Genomic DNA, 17461 nt, shown 5'->3' with positions numbered 1-17461 from the left:
ATTACTTGTGAAGGGAGGTTTGGTTGCATGTATGTCTACCATATCCGTTTACTGATGGATTTCTTAGAAAATGGGGATATCAATATTCCTTTCTTCCTGCTAAATAGTTTAAAAAGGATGGCCTCAAACGTGCAAAAGAGAATATAGTTCATAGATACCACCATGTATCATCATGGGTTGATAAAGACATTGATTAAGATTCACTTAAAAATCATAGGAGATACTTGGAAAAATTTCCTTATTAGAAACCATTTTCAAGAAACACCAGAAGCACCTAAATAAGATAATGTCAGAAGAAGTAGAAGAAATCATACTGATATAGCTATTGAAAATAGACTTGAGTCTTCATTGCAAAAGGAAGATGAAAAGCTAATCTCTGAAGAACTGAGAGAGATTAGAAAGCAACTCAAGACAAGAAGGAAGATAAGAAAGATGAAAAAGGTTACGAATGAGGAGAATGTAAGTCCTCCACAACTTAGAAGGAGCTCTAGACTGTAAGGTTTGATAAATAAAACATCATTAAAAGGGATAGAGTTTATAAATTTAGACGAGGAAACCCCAGTACCATCTCCTGCTAACATCTCTTCTACACACAGTCCTTAAAATTCTCCTATTTATCATTTTAAAGGTAGCCCCATCAGAAGATCTCTAGGCATAGAACTAGTGCAAAAACAAATATATGATTATGTAGAATCACTCGAGAAGAGAAGTGCCTCAATGAACCCAGAACCTTATGTCAATCCACAAGAACCTCTAATTGAAGCTGTCAAACATGATATTTATGAATTAGATATATTGAACAAACATATCAAACAAGAAAATGAGACCTTGAAGGAACAAAATAAATTGGACAAAGCAATTCATGATAATATCATTCTGCATTGGTATAAGAAAAACAGGAAATTGAAAATGAAGAATAAGATTTTGAATAAAGCATTCATTAACCTCAAGTGCAAGCTTCTTATGAGAACGACTAGAATGACAATCACTTCAAAGAAGAACAAAATAAGGAAATTGGATGTACTAGTAGAGGTGTCTGAGCAAATGTAGTAGGGAAGAATAACTCACATTTTTGTCAAATTGCCTGAGGAAATGCAATGATTTTGTAGTGGGGGTATGTTGAACCTTAGAATTACCCTTTCCTTGACAAATTTTCTCACTTTTTTCTCTCACTTCTCATAAGATTACAGACCCCAATCAATGATCAATGCTAGGTGTTGTCTTGAGGAAAGCATTAAAATGATTACCATATTATGTTTTCATGTTCTTGCTATTTGAATATATTTTTGCAATTTATCTACAGAACGCAACCTATTCTGTAGCTAACTGTGGATTCCATAACTACTCTCATGTTTTGGCAAGTTCTAGGTGTCAAATGAAGAATTGTGCCACATGGGCATTTCTAGAATCATCTCCACATGGATTATATCCTATTAACTCAGTCCAGATTGATAGAAAAGTGAGCCTAAGGTCATGGTCAAAGATGGAGTCAAAGTACGTTATCCAAAAGTAGTAGGACTCTTGATTTTCTCTTTCTTATAAAATCAAGAGTTTAACAGTCCTATTGCAAATCTAATTTGAATTAGCCACCTGTATCTATTTTGTCTCACAATAGTTATGTTATTTTCCTTTAAATATCAGTTGCATTGAACCGAGAAAGGAGTTCAGAAATTAAGTGTTAAATTCAGGATTTTTGTTGATACTGTATATTTAGAGTTCATTTTTTCATAATATAAAGTTCGTGTTACGAATGATTGTTTAAGAGAATCTTTAACTAGCTAGCAGTCCAGCCAAATTAGTTGCAAAGGGCCCCTGCACTGGAGGAGGTTATTTTTTCATTTGTTGTTTTTAGTTCAATTTCCATTACTCATTTTTCAGCAAATATGTTTTCTAATTAGGACAATATTTCATTCTAGCTTTTGATCAATAGCATAGTGATAAATCACAACAGTGCAACCTTGTTCTTCTAAGATATTTCATGGAGAAAAACAAATCTGTTTCCAAACGAAATTAAGATTGATGTAATAAGAATACACAGTTTCTTAGTTTTCTTATTGTTTTGTCATTCATTTTCTTAGAACAAAATTGTCAATTAACTGTGTTAATTGATGTTTTTAGAAGCCATTTCAAGATGATGATGATCATAAACTAAATAGTTAAACGTCTAATTCATACAGTGATTGAATTTACTTAGTACATTTTTATTTTCCCCGGAACTAAGGAATAATTGATTTCTTGCACAACACTTTAAGAGGGTAATGTTGCGCATTTGAATGTTGGAGAAAGTCAAAAAATACATTAGTTGTTTACCATTAGTTTTACATGATTTCACCTTTTTTCTTTTAGATCCTCACTTAGTTGCATCATTGCTATTCCCAATAATCATTTCAAGGAGATTGATTTTATCATATTCCAAAATTGAATAGTTGAATGTTTAATGAATGTAATTACTGAGTTACCTTCTGCATGCTTTACTTAGTTTTCTAGATCATTAAGTATAATTGGTCACTTGACACCATCTCAAGGAGGTCGCATTTCCCAATTGAATTTTGGAGTAGCTAAGAATATATTAGACATTTTCTTCAGCATACTCTGCTTATTTTTTTAGAACATTAGAAGTTAAAGCATAGAAAGTTTCTTATACTCCATCTCAAGAAGATCATACTTCATAATTGAGTGCTAAGGTAACCAAAAGTACTTTAATTGATTTCATTTTCTACCTTTACTTCAAACAAGCACTATAATTTCATTCCTGGTTTTAAGAATTAGATACATGGATTAGGACTAACGATAGGATAAGTTAGATGCATTGTTTCCCAAATTAGGTTCTAACTAGCCAATAGTTCTTGGTTTATTTTTATGAAAATTAGATTAACTTAGGAACATCTCATTTTCTTCCTCAAAATTCATTAGACTCACTTAAATATTCTCATAGTTTTAGGTTGAACATTCTTAGGCCTCAAAGAACAGAAACCCCACGAAAAACAACATAAAATACAAAACAACAAAGTATGAAAAAGGTTAACTAAGCACATATAGTGCACCACACTTCATCAGTTTACAAACCTCGGGTGATAATTTATGCAAGCAATTTAGGACAATAAATTGATTAAACACGTAGACCTTAGGAAGTTGAATGATGCCTGCGTAGATGATCCTTTCTCGATTCCATTCACTGATGAGGTATTCAATAATGTAGGTAGCCAGGGAGAATACTCCTTCACTGATGGGTTTTCTGGGTACCATCAGATCAAAATAGCACCGAAAGACAGAAGCAAGTTGAGCTTCGTGACTGAATGGGGATGTTTTCAGTACACTGTAATTCCTTTCGGATTGAAGAATGCACCTACGATGTTTTTGCATGTATTCATTATTACATTCGAAGAGTTCACTCATAAGTTTCTGGAGGTGTACTTTGATGATTGGACTGTGTTTAGGCTGGTAAAATGCCATGTGGCAAGTTTGCGCTTGATGCTAGATACCTGTCAAAGGTATGAGATTATGCCCAATATGAAGAAATTCCTATTTTGTGTTCATTTTTGGACTCTACTGGGTCATGTGGTTTGTAGATAGGGACTGATGGTAGGTCCTGCAAAGATCGCAGTGATACTTACCTTGGTGACGCCAAGGAGTGTGATAGAGCTGTGTGCAACCTTGGGACATACTAGGTATTATAAGAAGTTTATCAAGGGCTATGCCTATATCACCGTGGTTATGGAGAAGTTGTTGAAAATGGATGTCACATTCTCTTGGAACGATGACTATTAGAAGAACTTGGATGTATTGAAAGGAAAAATGGTCACCTCTCCGATTTTAGTCTTCCTGGATTGGAAGAAGGAGTTTCATGTACATGTGTACACATCATGTATAGCATTGGGAGTAGTAATGACATAGGATAGAGGAGGAGAATTGGACGATCTTATAGCATTCACAACTAGGAGGTTATCCAAGGCTGAGAAGAACTATTCCAGCATCGAGCATGAAGGGTTAGCCATGGTATACGTGCTCCAGAATTTTAGACACTATTTGCTGGGTGGACATTTTAATAGTATACAGATCATTCTGCGTTGAAATACCTGGTCAATAAGCGTGTGTTGTGGGGGAGGAATCTGTAGGTGATTGTTGTTGCTCCAGGAATATGATTTTGAGGTTATTTTGAAGCATGGACGACTGAATGCAGGACCAGATCATGTGTCACACATCGAAACAAGGGAAGAGCCCTCTAATTTGGAGGAGGGATTGTCTGACACACAACTATTTATAGTGCGCGTTGTGGATGGTCACTTTAAAGACATCATATAGTTCCTAACAATAGGAAACACTCCAAAAGGCTACACCATCTAGCAGAAGGAGTTAGTGGTGCATGCGGGAGAATTTTCTGTCATTCTCGAACATCTGTACAAAATGGGATCTGATGAAGTATTACGATGATATATACCAGAGTTTGAAATAGGTAGTATCCTCGTGGATGCTCATGGGAGTGCCATCAGAGGGCATTATGCAGGAAGGGCAACCATGTGGAAGATTGTACGTGCAGGGTTGTGGTGACCAACCCTCCATCAGGATTCATACGCCTACTACAAGGCATGTGATGTGTGTCAAAGGATTGATAGGAAATCATAGAGAGATGAGCTACCTTTGAACCCACATATGACATTGCAACCTTTCGGGAAATGGGTGACATATTTTGTGGGACCGATTCAGCGCCAACGGAAGAAGATGGGAGCGCGATACATTATCACCGCGACTGAGTATTCGAATCAGTCAGTAGAGGCACAATCTGTGAAGGATTCCACAGGTGCGACTACCGCAAAGTTCCTCTTTGAGTATCTACTGATGTGATTTAGGTGTCCAAATATTTTGATGAGTGATCATGGTAGGTAGTTTTTGAACGAGACGATTAGTGCACTGATGGAGGAATTTCAGGTATATCACGAGAAAAGCATGCCTTATCACCCACATGCTAATGGGATGGTGGAGGAATTCAACAAGGAGCTGGAGAACACACCGACCAAGGTTTGCAATGCTTAGCAAAGTGATTGGGACCTATGCATAACCACAATACTATGGGCCTATCAGACGACATGCACAAAGTTGACTGGACAGACACCCTTTAGGCTTGTATATGGTGTTGAAGAAATGATGCCCAAGGAATACATTGTGCCTAGTCTGCGCATAGTAGCACTCGCAGGTATGATGGATCACAGAGCCCTAGAAGCGAGGCTCGCGCAACTTGCTAAGCTTGAGGAAGAGAGATTTCTAGCTGGATTTCACCAACAAGTCCAAAGAAGTGTGAAAAAGCATGGCATGATCAACATGTTAAGTTGCGCTCCTTTAAGGTAAATGATCTGGTTTTGTTATATGATAGCAAGTTTGATAAATTTCTAGGGAAATTCAGAATGCAATGGTTAGGGCCCTATGTCATTAAGGAGATTACTGATGGCAAAGCAGTTCAGTTGGTTAAAATGAATGGAGATCCCTTCCTAGCAAAGGTGAATGGCAGCCAATTGAAGCCATACACCAGCAACCGGGCCAGGTGACTATATGAGCATAGCATATTCTAAATGCTTCAGGAAGTTGAAAGGTGGCGAGGGACTATAAACTACACTGCCTGGGTTGGGGAATTGTGCGATTGGAGGATTGTGCGGGATGAGGAAATGTCATAGGGTTCGTGACAGTGCGAAGAGAGCTGCACTACCCAACGAGAAATCACGCAGGTCAGCTGGAAAGTGATCATTAAAGTCATTGTTCATGATTTGACAATAAGAATGTGGCCAAACAGAGTGGGCAACATGAATTTAAGACAAAATTTATGGGTAAGATCCTTGGAAGTCTACTACCAATCTAGCATTAATGAACTGATTTTGGGGGGAACGATCGGTTTCAACTTGAAAGTGCCTATAAATTACAGGTGGATGCCCAGTGAAAAACAATTGACATTTTGGGAATTGAGTTGTTGAGCTCTTAGGAGGACATGAACCGTGAAAACTACAAAGTTTTTCTATCAAGTTCAGTATTTGAGACATAGGAGTTCTTGCATAGCATCATGTCGACGCCCGCATAAGCTATGAGCGCTGAAGAAGTGGCAGCTGAGGGGGCTCTACCAGAGATTGTTAGGGAGGGAGAGGGAGATGCTCCAGAGGTTGCAGAGGTATTATCTAAAGTTACCAAATCACCATGGACACCTAGACCGAAGCTGACCCCAACCAAGGAGAGTACGAAGGATAAGAAGGGCAAGCAGGCTGCGATACTAGTGCGCGCGTCACCCAGAAGAAAACCACAGAAGGACAAGCCCACCTCATAGGAAAAGGGAAAAACCATTAACCTGGAGCTAGAGGAGGAAGAAATTGAGGACATCTCGATGGATGATAAGGATTTGGGGTAGAATTGGAGGAAGTTGAAGTCGAGGGTTCTGACCCTATAAGTAAGTTTCCCGAGTATGTCCCTCTGCGCAAGGGCAAGACCAAGGTGCCAAAGGACTTTGATGAGAGCAAGGTCTCCTTGCACACTCCACTATTACCAAATGACATTTCCTTTGAAGGACCGTGCTTGGGGCAGGTTCGTCTGTTAAAACAAGAAGATTGGGACTTAGTTGACCATGAGAAGTTCTCACACTTGACGACAGAGAAGCTAATGCGCCACCTTGTTGAAACAATGACCATGATGACTGCATTAGATCCATGGAAGTGGCTCAGGGGAGTAGAAAAGGTAGGTTTTCTCAACCTGCTATGGTTGCCGCACTATAATCGCACCCCCATTACAGTATTGGTCATCAAGCAGCTCATATGCTTGGTGCACGATGGGTGTCAGTGGGAGGAGGAGCCAATACCCATCACCAACAGATTGATCCATAGTATCACGTAGCTACCCTACACAGGGAAAAGTCCAGCCATGATGTCTGGCAGAAAATGGTGCTGAGAAGGCCCTCACAGAGGCCATGAAGGAGAAATTCAAGCTCGTGAAGAAGCGCTTGACTATGCCATCTTGAGTATCTGCAACCCTGCGGTCATGGCGGCCACATATATTTTGGCAGGAAAGGTTATGAGGAAGAGTCGCGGAGGTGAAGTGTGGCAAGAATCATCCCTCTTACAACCTAATGCATCGAAGGAGTCTAGTTTAATTAGGCACGTTATCTCTGCGGTGAGTTCCTTGTAAATTGTTGTGAGGCATAAGAGCTCAACAAGACCTTCCAATATCCGTGGCTCTTTTTGTCTATTGTGCCGGTAGCCTGGGAGTTATCGGAAGACATCCAATTCCCCTCAGTCGCGCCAGACCTGCCAGAAGTAGTGAAGTACGCTTCACTCTGGGCAACCAAGGATGCTCAACGCATCAAGGATAGCAATATCTTCTAGATCTTGATGGAAATGAACATCCGCATAGCTATCAATCATAAACCATGGTTGTTTCCTATTGTGTTTGCAAACCTACAGGGGTACATGGAGTTCAAGGCAAATGTTCATCGTGTGTCGATCAGGACACAAAAGGACCGTGAGTAGATATGGTATGACTTGCCTCACTTGGCAATGAAGGATGAAATTAATGCAGTACTTGATCACTGGCCAACAGAGTGGCCCACTACCTCAGAAATGGCAGTGGGCTCGAGCAAGTATGTCATGCAGTGCAAAAAGGAGGAGGCCAAGCTCAAGATGGTGTAGCTCACTGAGAAGAGGAAGAAGGAGGCTGACAAGGCCTAGGTGGAGCACGATTCTACCCAGCAGAAGAAAAAGCAGACAGGCATAATAGAGCGCGGCTTTGACAAAGGCACGAGGTCACCTTCGCCCGAAATAGAGGAAGAAAACGACGAGAAAAAATAGCAGCATGGTATGGACCTATAGATGATGTCAGATTGCATCAAGCATCCAAGGGAATAAGAAAAATTCTTGTCGAGGAAGAAATCCAAGGCCAGTAAGGCGTCGCTAGACCCAATCACCCTCAGAGAGGGAGATTTGCATGACATTACAAACACAGTGCAGGATGTCACCACGAAGGAACTACATCAATTCTAGAAGAAGAATAAGCTACTATTGGGGGCCATCTAGACGAGTCTGCAAGAGCTATAGACCTGTGCATGAGAGGCTAACATGGTGCCCACCAGCCTCGCTATCGATACTTTAGAAGCTGCTGAGATGTTGTGTGCAAAGGTCTCCCGCGTTATAGTGCTGCTGGATGGAGCACTGACCACAGAAAAGGAAGTTGATAGGCCCACTATTAGCGCCCTCAAGGGAGTGCAGTTGAACTTGGTAGCACTCCCTGGTGAGGTGCTCCACCTATTGTAGGATAGAGTGATCATGGATCTGAGGGCCTGCAAACACTGCGCTTTACAGGTGACCAGTGAGCAGGCGATTAATAATGAACAGATGTTCCTACAGTGAGACTCTTCCATCACCACCGTAACTGAGGTAATCGAGTGAAAAAAGGACATAGTTCAGGTCATAGAGGAGACATGCCGAACTGTCCTGGAGTTGGTCATTCCTGAGGAAGAATCGGTTGAGGTGCACATTCGCAAGCTTGCTACAGGGGTGTGAGATGCTTACACAAAGTTGGCTACGGTTGAGCTGGAGCTGAACCTATAGATTCCAGATTTATAGTTGAAGGCCCAACCTTCAACTCTGCTAGAAGTAAAGGAGCATCGTGCAACTGCTGTCACAGAGGCAATAGTGGCAGTAGACAGTGCAGTAGCAGACTGCACACAACTTTTTGAACAATGGTTTGAGGTTTTGATGAGCATGCAGGAGGACCCTAATGTACAACGCCTGGAGATAGAGGTGAAAGAACTATAGTAGTGCTATGACGAAGAAAAAGGTACAGCACACACCGTCACTCTCACACAGAGACTAGCGAAGATACAAGAAGCCAAATAATTGAAAGAACAGATAGATGCAGCACATCACAGGGAGGCAGTGTTGAAGGTGCGCTTGAAGCCTTGGTTGGATGAGGCTTATTCGGTCATGGCCTCCACTGAAGGTAATCTTGCTCATTTGCAAGTGACTTAGCAAAAGCTTTAGGCTGACAATTCAGGACCTGCAACCAAGCAGTTGGTTGAAGAAGTGAAGCAGGCAGTCGCATAATGCACCACCAAGGTTGTCATCATACAGGTCGAGTTGGGAGGTCTTTGCGCCAAGATCTTCACACCCATAGATTGACTCGAGGGAGAGTCACCATGTTTGTGTTGGGGGCTTGTTGGGAATGGGTTCCCCCAAGGACAACTTTGGGGCTAAATGCCAATGTTTTGGGACAAATTTTGTAATAAAGTTGTAATGTCTCCACATTTTGTGGTCATAGATCATGAAGGTGTCAAGAGACATAAAGGGTTGTCCGCCCTTATTTTGTAAAGTGTAAAGTTGATTGTAAAGATCCACTTATGGTTTGCGAACCATGGGATTGTATAAAAAGGAGCTAAGTAAGCTCTAAGTAATTAAGTGTTGAGTAGAGAAGAATGAAGTGAGGAGTTAAGCATTGAGTCTAAGTGTTCTTGGGTCTTACCGTAGGTATAGGCTCTGCACCTGAGTGCATAGAGGCCTAGGGCGGAAGTCCGCATATGAGTGCATGGACCCCTGTAGCTCTGTGCGCATGGTGGATAGAGTTTGTATCAATCCGAAGATATCAATAAAGAGAAGTAGTCTACAAATTCTGTGTATTTACTTCTTGTTAATGGATCTAGTTATATTGCATTTTGGTTTCAAGTTACAATGTTCATGTGATGCACGAATGTATGTGACTGTATTGGTTAATTAAACAAAAGTAAGGATATCAGTTTACGTGATGCTAACTGTGGTTGACTGGTAAGATAAGTAAAACACTTAAGATAACTTGGTAACCTATACAATATGCTACCATAGTAGTGCGGAAGTACCTAGATCATGGGTTAAGGCTGGACGGAGGTCAATCGTACCCCTTCACGGAGGTACTGAACAATGGAATAGAGGGTAGACTAATAGAGCCCTAAGCATAGTGACCTACGTGAAAGTAGGAATAGAGGGTATAATCAACATCAAAACGATGTTAAGGTGCAGAAACCTAGTTCCAACATCCCCCCATACTGCTTCAAGTGAGACTTTGGTCTGTGCTCTGCGGGTTGATGCCCGAAGGGACAGTAGTGTAGGTATTGGTTTGCCTAACTAACATTGAACCTAGGTTAGGCCCAATGAAGCCAACAGTGTTGTCTACAAACAAGTTAGGGTACTTCACCTATATTTTTAGTCTCCCCTAGGCATAGATACATTTAATTTATTTCTTTGAGTAAGGAAAAATCCCCCCTGGGGTTTAGAGCACACCTCCACGTTATTAAAAAGAGATTTGTTGAGTGAGGGGACTAGGGTTTCAGCATTTTCAACCACTGATTTTCAGAGTTAGGTCCATTACTTTTACACAATTTTGGATAGGTTTCTTTTAGATTTTCTCCCTTTAGGGTTCAGGTTTTCTTTTTCCCCCTTAGGATCCCCTTGGGCATCCTAGGTTTTAGAGCTTCACTCCTGTCCTTTGCAGCAATTTTCACCTATGATTTTTGTTCTTTATCTACACCATTTACAATAGATTAGTGCCTCTAGATATTAGTTGCTTTACATTAAATAATTTAGGCCTTTTTATGTGTCTTTGAGGAGCTTGTTTTCCCTCTCTTTCTTAGTTGCTTAGTAACCCTTATTGACAGGGTTTTGTGTGCTTGATTGGTAGTTTCTTTTCTGTCATTTTCATATTTATTTCTAGTAGTTTAGCACTTTATTTTCAACAACACATGGCATCATAAAACATGCTCAATTAACTCATCTAGTTCACATATTATCTTCACACACTCACACCCTAATTGAATGTGAGCTTGGTTAACACCACCAAATTGAGACTTAAAACACTAGACCTTAATAGCTCAACACACATAGATCAAGGCCACTTGGGCACTAGGGGCAAACAATCTTTGTATTGTAGGTGTAGGATTGGTGGGATAGGCTTCCAATAACACCCATCGATCACTTTCATTGAGACACAGAAGTTCACATATCAGGAAGCTTAAAATGCTTTACCATCCAATGGTCCAAAGCCAAAGCATGTGGGAAACCCGATTCAGAGGGGATTAGCCTAAGTCATCATGTGAGTGGTTCTCTTTGAGGCTACCCAACCTGTGGCAAGGAATCTCATGTGTTGGCTGACTACCAAGATGCTCAACACTTCGCCACCCTGTGGGAGGAAGGTAACCGTAGTGGCCATTGTTAGGAAAACACCATATAGGAATGGTTGGGAGAAGCAGTTGGTTCTATACCCTACCTTTCTCTGGATAACTGGTCTTGTGGGGATGATATTCCATTAAGTAAGAATTTGTTTTGAAAGCCATCCAAAATAGTAAATCTAGGATTTTCTAAGGATTAAAATGACCTATAGGCTAGTGATTTTTTCTTTTATAGGACGTGTTTACTTGAATTAGAGTAACACCATTACTATAGTTAGTTTACACTTGGCATCACTACAGTAGGTGTTTTCTTTTTGTTTCTTGCTCCTTTTATTCCTATCATCACCCTTTAGTTCTCATATTATTATTGTCTTGAAATCATTGCACCCCCTTGGCATTTGTCAAGGAGACTTCGAGGTCTTCACCCCCAGTTCCCATTAGGACATATTACTCCTCCCCATCGAGTTAGAGTACATCCTCCAAGTCCTTCATCAATTCATAATTATGATTATGATTCTACTGATTCATTCATTTCTTCCTTTGATTTTGCATCTTCTAAACCCCGTATCACCACCATGTTAGGCACCAACGTGGATATGGGAATACAAGGTAGTAACCCAGGTACCAAGTAGGGTACCCCTACTAGTGAAACCGCCACTGGTGTGGTCACTCCTACTCCATTTCTTCCTTCTATGGCTGGTTTGAGTCTCCCTAATTTTAGCTAGCTCATCAACGATTCCATTCTCCATCATCCCACTTGGCTAGATATGCCTACTAGACTCCCATCAAACATCCAAAAGTTTGAAGGTAATCCTAGAGAAGATCCCAGTAATCATGTTCACTCATTCCACATGTGGTGTTCATCAAATTCCATTACTAAAGACTCCATTTGTCTTTGTCTATTCCAATGCACACCCATTGGAGCTTCTACTAAGTGGTATGTTGATCAACCCAGAGCCACTAATTCCACTTTTACGACTCTTTCCAAATGTTTTCTTGCCTATTTTCAGTTACCTCTTTGTTACGACACCAGTACCAAACTATTGACTTATTTCCATCAAACTTCATCCACTCACCTATCCGCTCATGTTTAGGAATGACGTAGAAGGTGGAGCATTTGTAGGGTTCCTAAATTCGAAGACCGCGTCTAGATGGATTATTTCCTTAGATATATTTTGTCACCCATTGCTAAATATGTCAAGTCACACTTTCCTAGTTTGAGGAAGATGCACTCCAAGTAGCCTTCAAATTTTATCTAATCTACATGCAGTCAAGTTATGTTTATACTGCCATCCCTGATCGGCCTCGGCAAGTGCTCCTAATGCACCAGGAGAATCTCATGCCACAGATGGAATAGCTAGAACCATTTCACACCCTCAACCATATTTTCCACCTGTTCAGAGTTATGGTCCACCTCAGGGAGGGACCAATTCCTCTGACAATTATCCCTCCCCCAATATTCCATACTTCAACTCTTATCGAGGTCCCAACACGCCATATAAATATCCCCATCTGCATCAACAGATTTCAGGGCCAGTTGTTGCACCTCCTATTTTTCCCAATGTTTCCCATTCTCCTTATTACCAATATTCACTACCTAGCACTGTAGCCCCTCCTGCACCAACGCCCTAGCCCCCCATGCTTGCTCCCCCTCTACCATAATAGTCACCTCCTCCACAAGGTCAAGTGTATGCTCATCAGAGGGGACAAATCACCCTAACCCAAAAAAGAGAACAAGGGGAAGGGTAACCAAAACCGGCAATCTCAAGGTAATTAAGGCAATTATGGTCCTCCACCTAATACACCTCAGTGTCCTGAGGCTAACCCCACAACCCAACAATACGGCAGACATACCAAGTAAAATAAGGACCTTCATATGAACAAACCTTGTTCATGTTGTGGCCTATATGATCATTATAATCATGAGTGTTACATTTTACCTTAGATGCATGAAGTATTGGAAGAACAAGCAACTACTTCTCAAGGAATGCAGCCCATCACTCCCCCTCCCCCTCCTGCTTCATCTCCACTGAAAGTTCTTACCAATCCTTTTACTCACCAAGGATATATTATTAGCAAAACTACAAAAGGTCAGGTGGCTCAGGAACCTCCACCATCTAGTCACCATGATTATCATATTGTTATGATGAATTTTGATGAGGTTAATACCAAGCAAGTCAACCTTCAGACTTGATTGTCCAAATATGAAAAACCATCCGCTAAGTCAGTGACTAATTCCCAACCCGAAGTTTTCACCGAGCGTCTATCATCACCCAATGGTACCTTACAAATCCCTTAGCCTAAGGGTGAGGTTATACCCAAGATCCCCAAAGGTTCATTACATCAAAACACTACTTTTACTAAAACAACCCATACCTATAGCACGGTAGATGATTTGGTGAAATCTCCTACTTCCATGTCAACACTATAATTTATCCAGACGTGCCCACCACAACATAAATCTCTACTCTTTGCTTTGGTTGTTTTAGATCCCCAAGATGATCATATGATTGTCTTTCATGTTGACAAGTTAGAAAATTCTCCCCGTACCTTCATCTGTTGCATTTCAAATATAAGTCTCCATTGGAATTCCACTGTTTAACAATGTATCATAGACAAAGGTGCCTCCACTTGTGTAATGTATGGCAATTTTTAGAATAAACTTCGTTCCCAAGACATTTCTAGATCCACCATTATTATTTCTACCTAGGATAGTCATCCTTGACAACACTTTGGCTTATATAAGAATTTTCCTATCTCTGTTGCTAGCAAGACTGTCTTTATTGGCATTGAAGTCATCTATACTCCCTTAGACTATAACATCATTTTGGGTCATATTTATACCTATGCCATGTTAGTTGTCGCATCTTGTTTTCCACCGTAAGATGTGCTTTCCCCATAATGGAAATATTGTCAACATTGATCAGTTAACATACTATGATCCCAAAGACCAGACTTCACCTCAGTTTAACATCTCCTCTATGAATAACAATAAGACTATCTCATTCCTGAGCAATGTCTCTCGAGGAGTTTTTAAAGACTCCACATTGCTTGGTGCTTATTATTATCCACCACCTACTCCTTTGGAGCCTATCTCATCTATTGTTTGCATGCTCCAAGCATCACAGGCCAGCCACAAATGGTATGTTATGCCTTCACAACAGACCACACCTCCACAAGCTACTATTCCTGACTCAAACCAACCTTTCGATACTACTCTTCAAGGATCATTTCCCTCTTCTGATGTCTCTCCTAATCCATTTGTCCCTGGAACTATTCCCCCGGGCCTTAACCATCTCGAAGAAATTCCTCGAGGCCATTATCACTTGACTCAAATACCATTCTTATTTAACCCCCTTGTAGTTTACTCTACACTTGTTATAGCTATGTTTCATTTACCAGACATTACCTTGGGTATCCGATTCTGGTACATCGAGCCTCCTGCAATCACTCCCCTCATTCAAATTAAACCTTACACTTATTTGACCTCAGTCTAGCCTATTGTTCCTACCCATACCTTTGCTTTAGTTTGACTACAACCTTAACAGAAACCTACTCTTGTTGCGAACACATCTGATGGGATGAGAAAAGCCTAGAAAAACGCAGCCAAAGACAAGGCACCCCCAACAACTCTAGCTCCTCCTAAGCCACCAAAGCCTATTCCTCCACACATGTTGTGTTATCCTGTTGGCCATGCCACCAATAATTTTCCTAAACTCCTTCATGTTAAGGATTTGGTATCTGATACCCTCCTTGATTATAACATTCTTGAGGTCCATGTCACCTTACTTGAATCATCTAAGAATAACAAATCATTACACAAAGATCACCCTTGTGATTTATGTGCTAATTATGGCAATTATTCTCATCGACATCCCCATCTGAAATATTTTCATGACAGACTCCAAGTGCTTCACAAATTAGAGGTCGCTTGTAGTGAGTCCATCTCTCCTCTAGCTACAGATTGTGGTCCCACTCCTACACCAGACCACAAGGACTCTCAAGCACCCATTGAGATCCATCCCCTGATGTCAAAATGACATATATTACTACTATTATTATTTAACTATCATAATCCATGAGATCGATGCATTGGAACTCCCTTGATGTCTCCTATTTTTATTCTATCGAACCTCCTTTGATGAACACCCTGGTCGCAACATCAATAAATATTCCATGTACCTTTCATATGTCTCCCACTCCTCATGATTTGTATGTGAACCTTGTCTCTCATGAATATGCGTCAGGTAGCTCTTCTTCATCATGTGGTCTCTCTGCCTCCAGTCCTCCCATATTCAATTCTGATGAGGACATCACGGAAACCATGACCACCTCGAATTATCCTTTGGATGATATGCAACATCTTCCATACTTTGTTCCACAACAAACCCATGAATAATACGTTGTGGAATCCAAATATTTCATCCATGATGAAGTAGATTGGTTCAATAAACCCTTACTTTAAACCCATGCATCAAAACCCAATCCACTTGGTGTCCATTACATTACCACACAATGTTTGGGTAACGGGGCATCCATTTTCAACTGTCTAGGAGAATAAATTCTCCCCAACCCTCCTAGTACATCTAGTAGTGTCAACTCTAGTACCATCATTCTTTCCCATTTAGAAGAACTTTTATAGTCACATATCACTCCAGATCATGATGGGGATTATCGAATTCAACATTCCTATATCTTACATCAACAACCCAGTCCCTTAGACATTGTTGTTGTTCAACCACCATGTTTTCTAGGTGAGCATGAGTTTCTCAATTTTGAAGCCACTCTTTGGTATGGTGACACCATGAATGCAAACCCAATAATTCATTCCATTTTATTTCTATATATAGTGTGAAATGATATTGGTAATCCACCATTTACTTTCTCTAAATGTATATATCCACTCTTCCCACAGGAAGACATCCATAACATAAACAAATGGCAAACCACATCATCAAAATGTGTTCAGATTCCACTATTCAAAATACATCCGACATGTCCATAACATACTACACCCATCTACACAAAAATGAGGGGCACAAATTCCCTTACATGTCCTCCCCATCCTCTTTAGGATCTTTTGCCTGTTGGGCCAGTTGCTCGACTCCCTTATTTGATTCCCTAGAACACAATGGCACTCCACAAACTCATCTAGCTAGGGACATCAGTCCCACCTTTGCATACAAGATCACTCCCCTCCATCAGATATGATCAGTGGAGATATGTCATGCTTGGGACCATGATGGCACCCTTGGTCACTTTCTCACTTGATCAACACAAGTCTCGACCCAGAATCCACCAATCTAGGTATGGTCAATTATCCTTTCATTCCTCAGATAGTTTTTCCTACTAGTCTCTCCGGTGAGCCATATACACATCGCATATCATGCATGCTTGATACGATATATTTAAAAAATATACTCTATGTGATGCCAAATTTACCACCCAGTCCCCATGTTTGACATGATGGGCAAGGATGATCCTAGCCCTTCTCTAATAGTTCATTCTTGTATTCCTTCCTTACCTTGATTCTTCCCCAAGAACCATCCTTCTAAGAAGCATTAAGGAAATTTTCAAACAGGTTAGGCCACCTACCTCTAAGCTACAGATCCTGATTCTGATGGTCATTTTGTCTTCTATGATCTCCAAAACATTTAGTGCCTTCACCTCTTCTCAAAATTATCCACAGTTCACTATGAAAAGAATTGGATTTTTGGGCAAAAAGCATTTTTATAAGAAAAACCCTAGTTTTTCTATCACCTATTCCAACCAAAACGTAGCTCCATTTGAAGAACTATTAGCACCACTAGAAAGATATCACCAAGTTCTATAATGGGTCTCTCTTTATTTTTACTAATTTTACATTTCACGAGGAGGCCATTTTTTCCATGAGGTATCACTTCGCTGCCTCTCAAAACCGAATTTCTTCATTTGAGCCACCCATTATCTGATACCACTTGACATTTTTAGAATTTGACTCATCCGTCAATTTTCATCATGAGTAACCATCATTTACTCATGTGTTTATGGTCCCCTTCGGGCCTTCCCAACCCCCCACCCCATGGCAGAATCATCGAGTCACCCTTGTATTTATGGAGTTTGTTCTAAGTCCCCTCGAGTCCTCTTACAGTGTTTCATATGTTGTTATGTCACATCCATCATATTATTTTCATATTTTTCCTCCAGCTATACTGCTCTATCTTTGTCGAAACCCCTTTCGAGTCATTGATCATCCCCTCTGGAATTGAGTCAATTGCTTCCAAGTCATCCATCCTTGTTATGCTATGAAAATGGAAGTCATCA

This window comes from Pinus tabuliformis, chromosome 5_2 (genome assembly GCF_031772625.1).
Source record: "Pinus tabuliformis cultivar Carrire ecotype Pingquan chromosome 5_2, CPIR1, whole genome shotgun sequence".
Classification (NCBI taxonomy): domain Eukaryota; kingdom Viridiplantae; phylum Streptophyta; class Pinopsida; order Pinales; family Pinaceae; genus Pinus; species Pinus tabuliformis.
The sequence above is the reverse complement of the archived record's forward strand: the minus strand, read 5'-3'. Positions refer to the sequence as shown.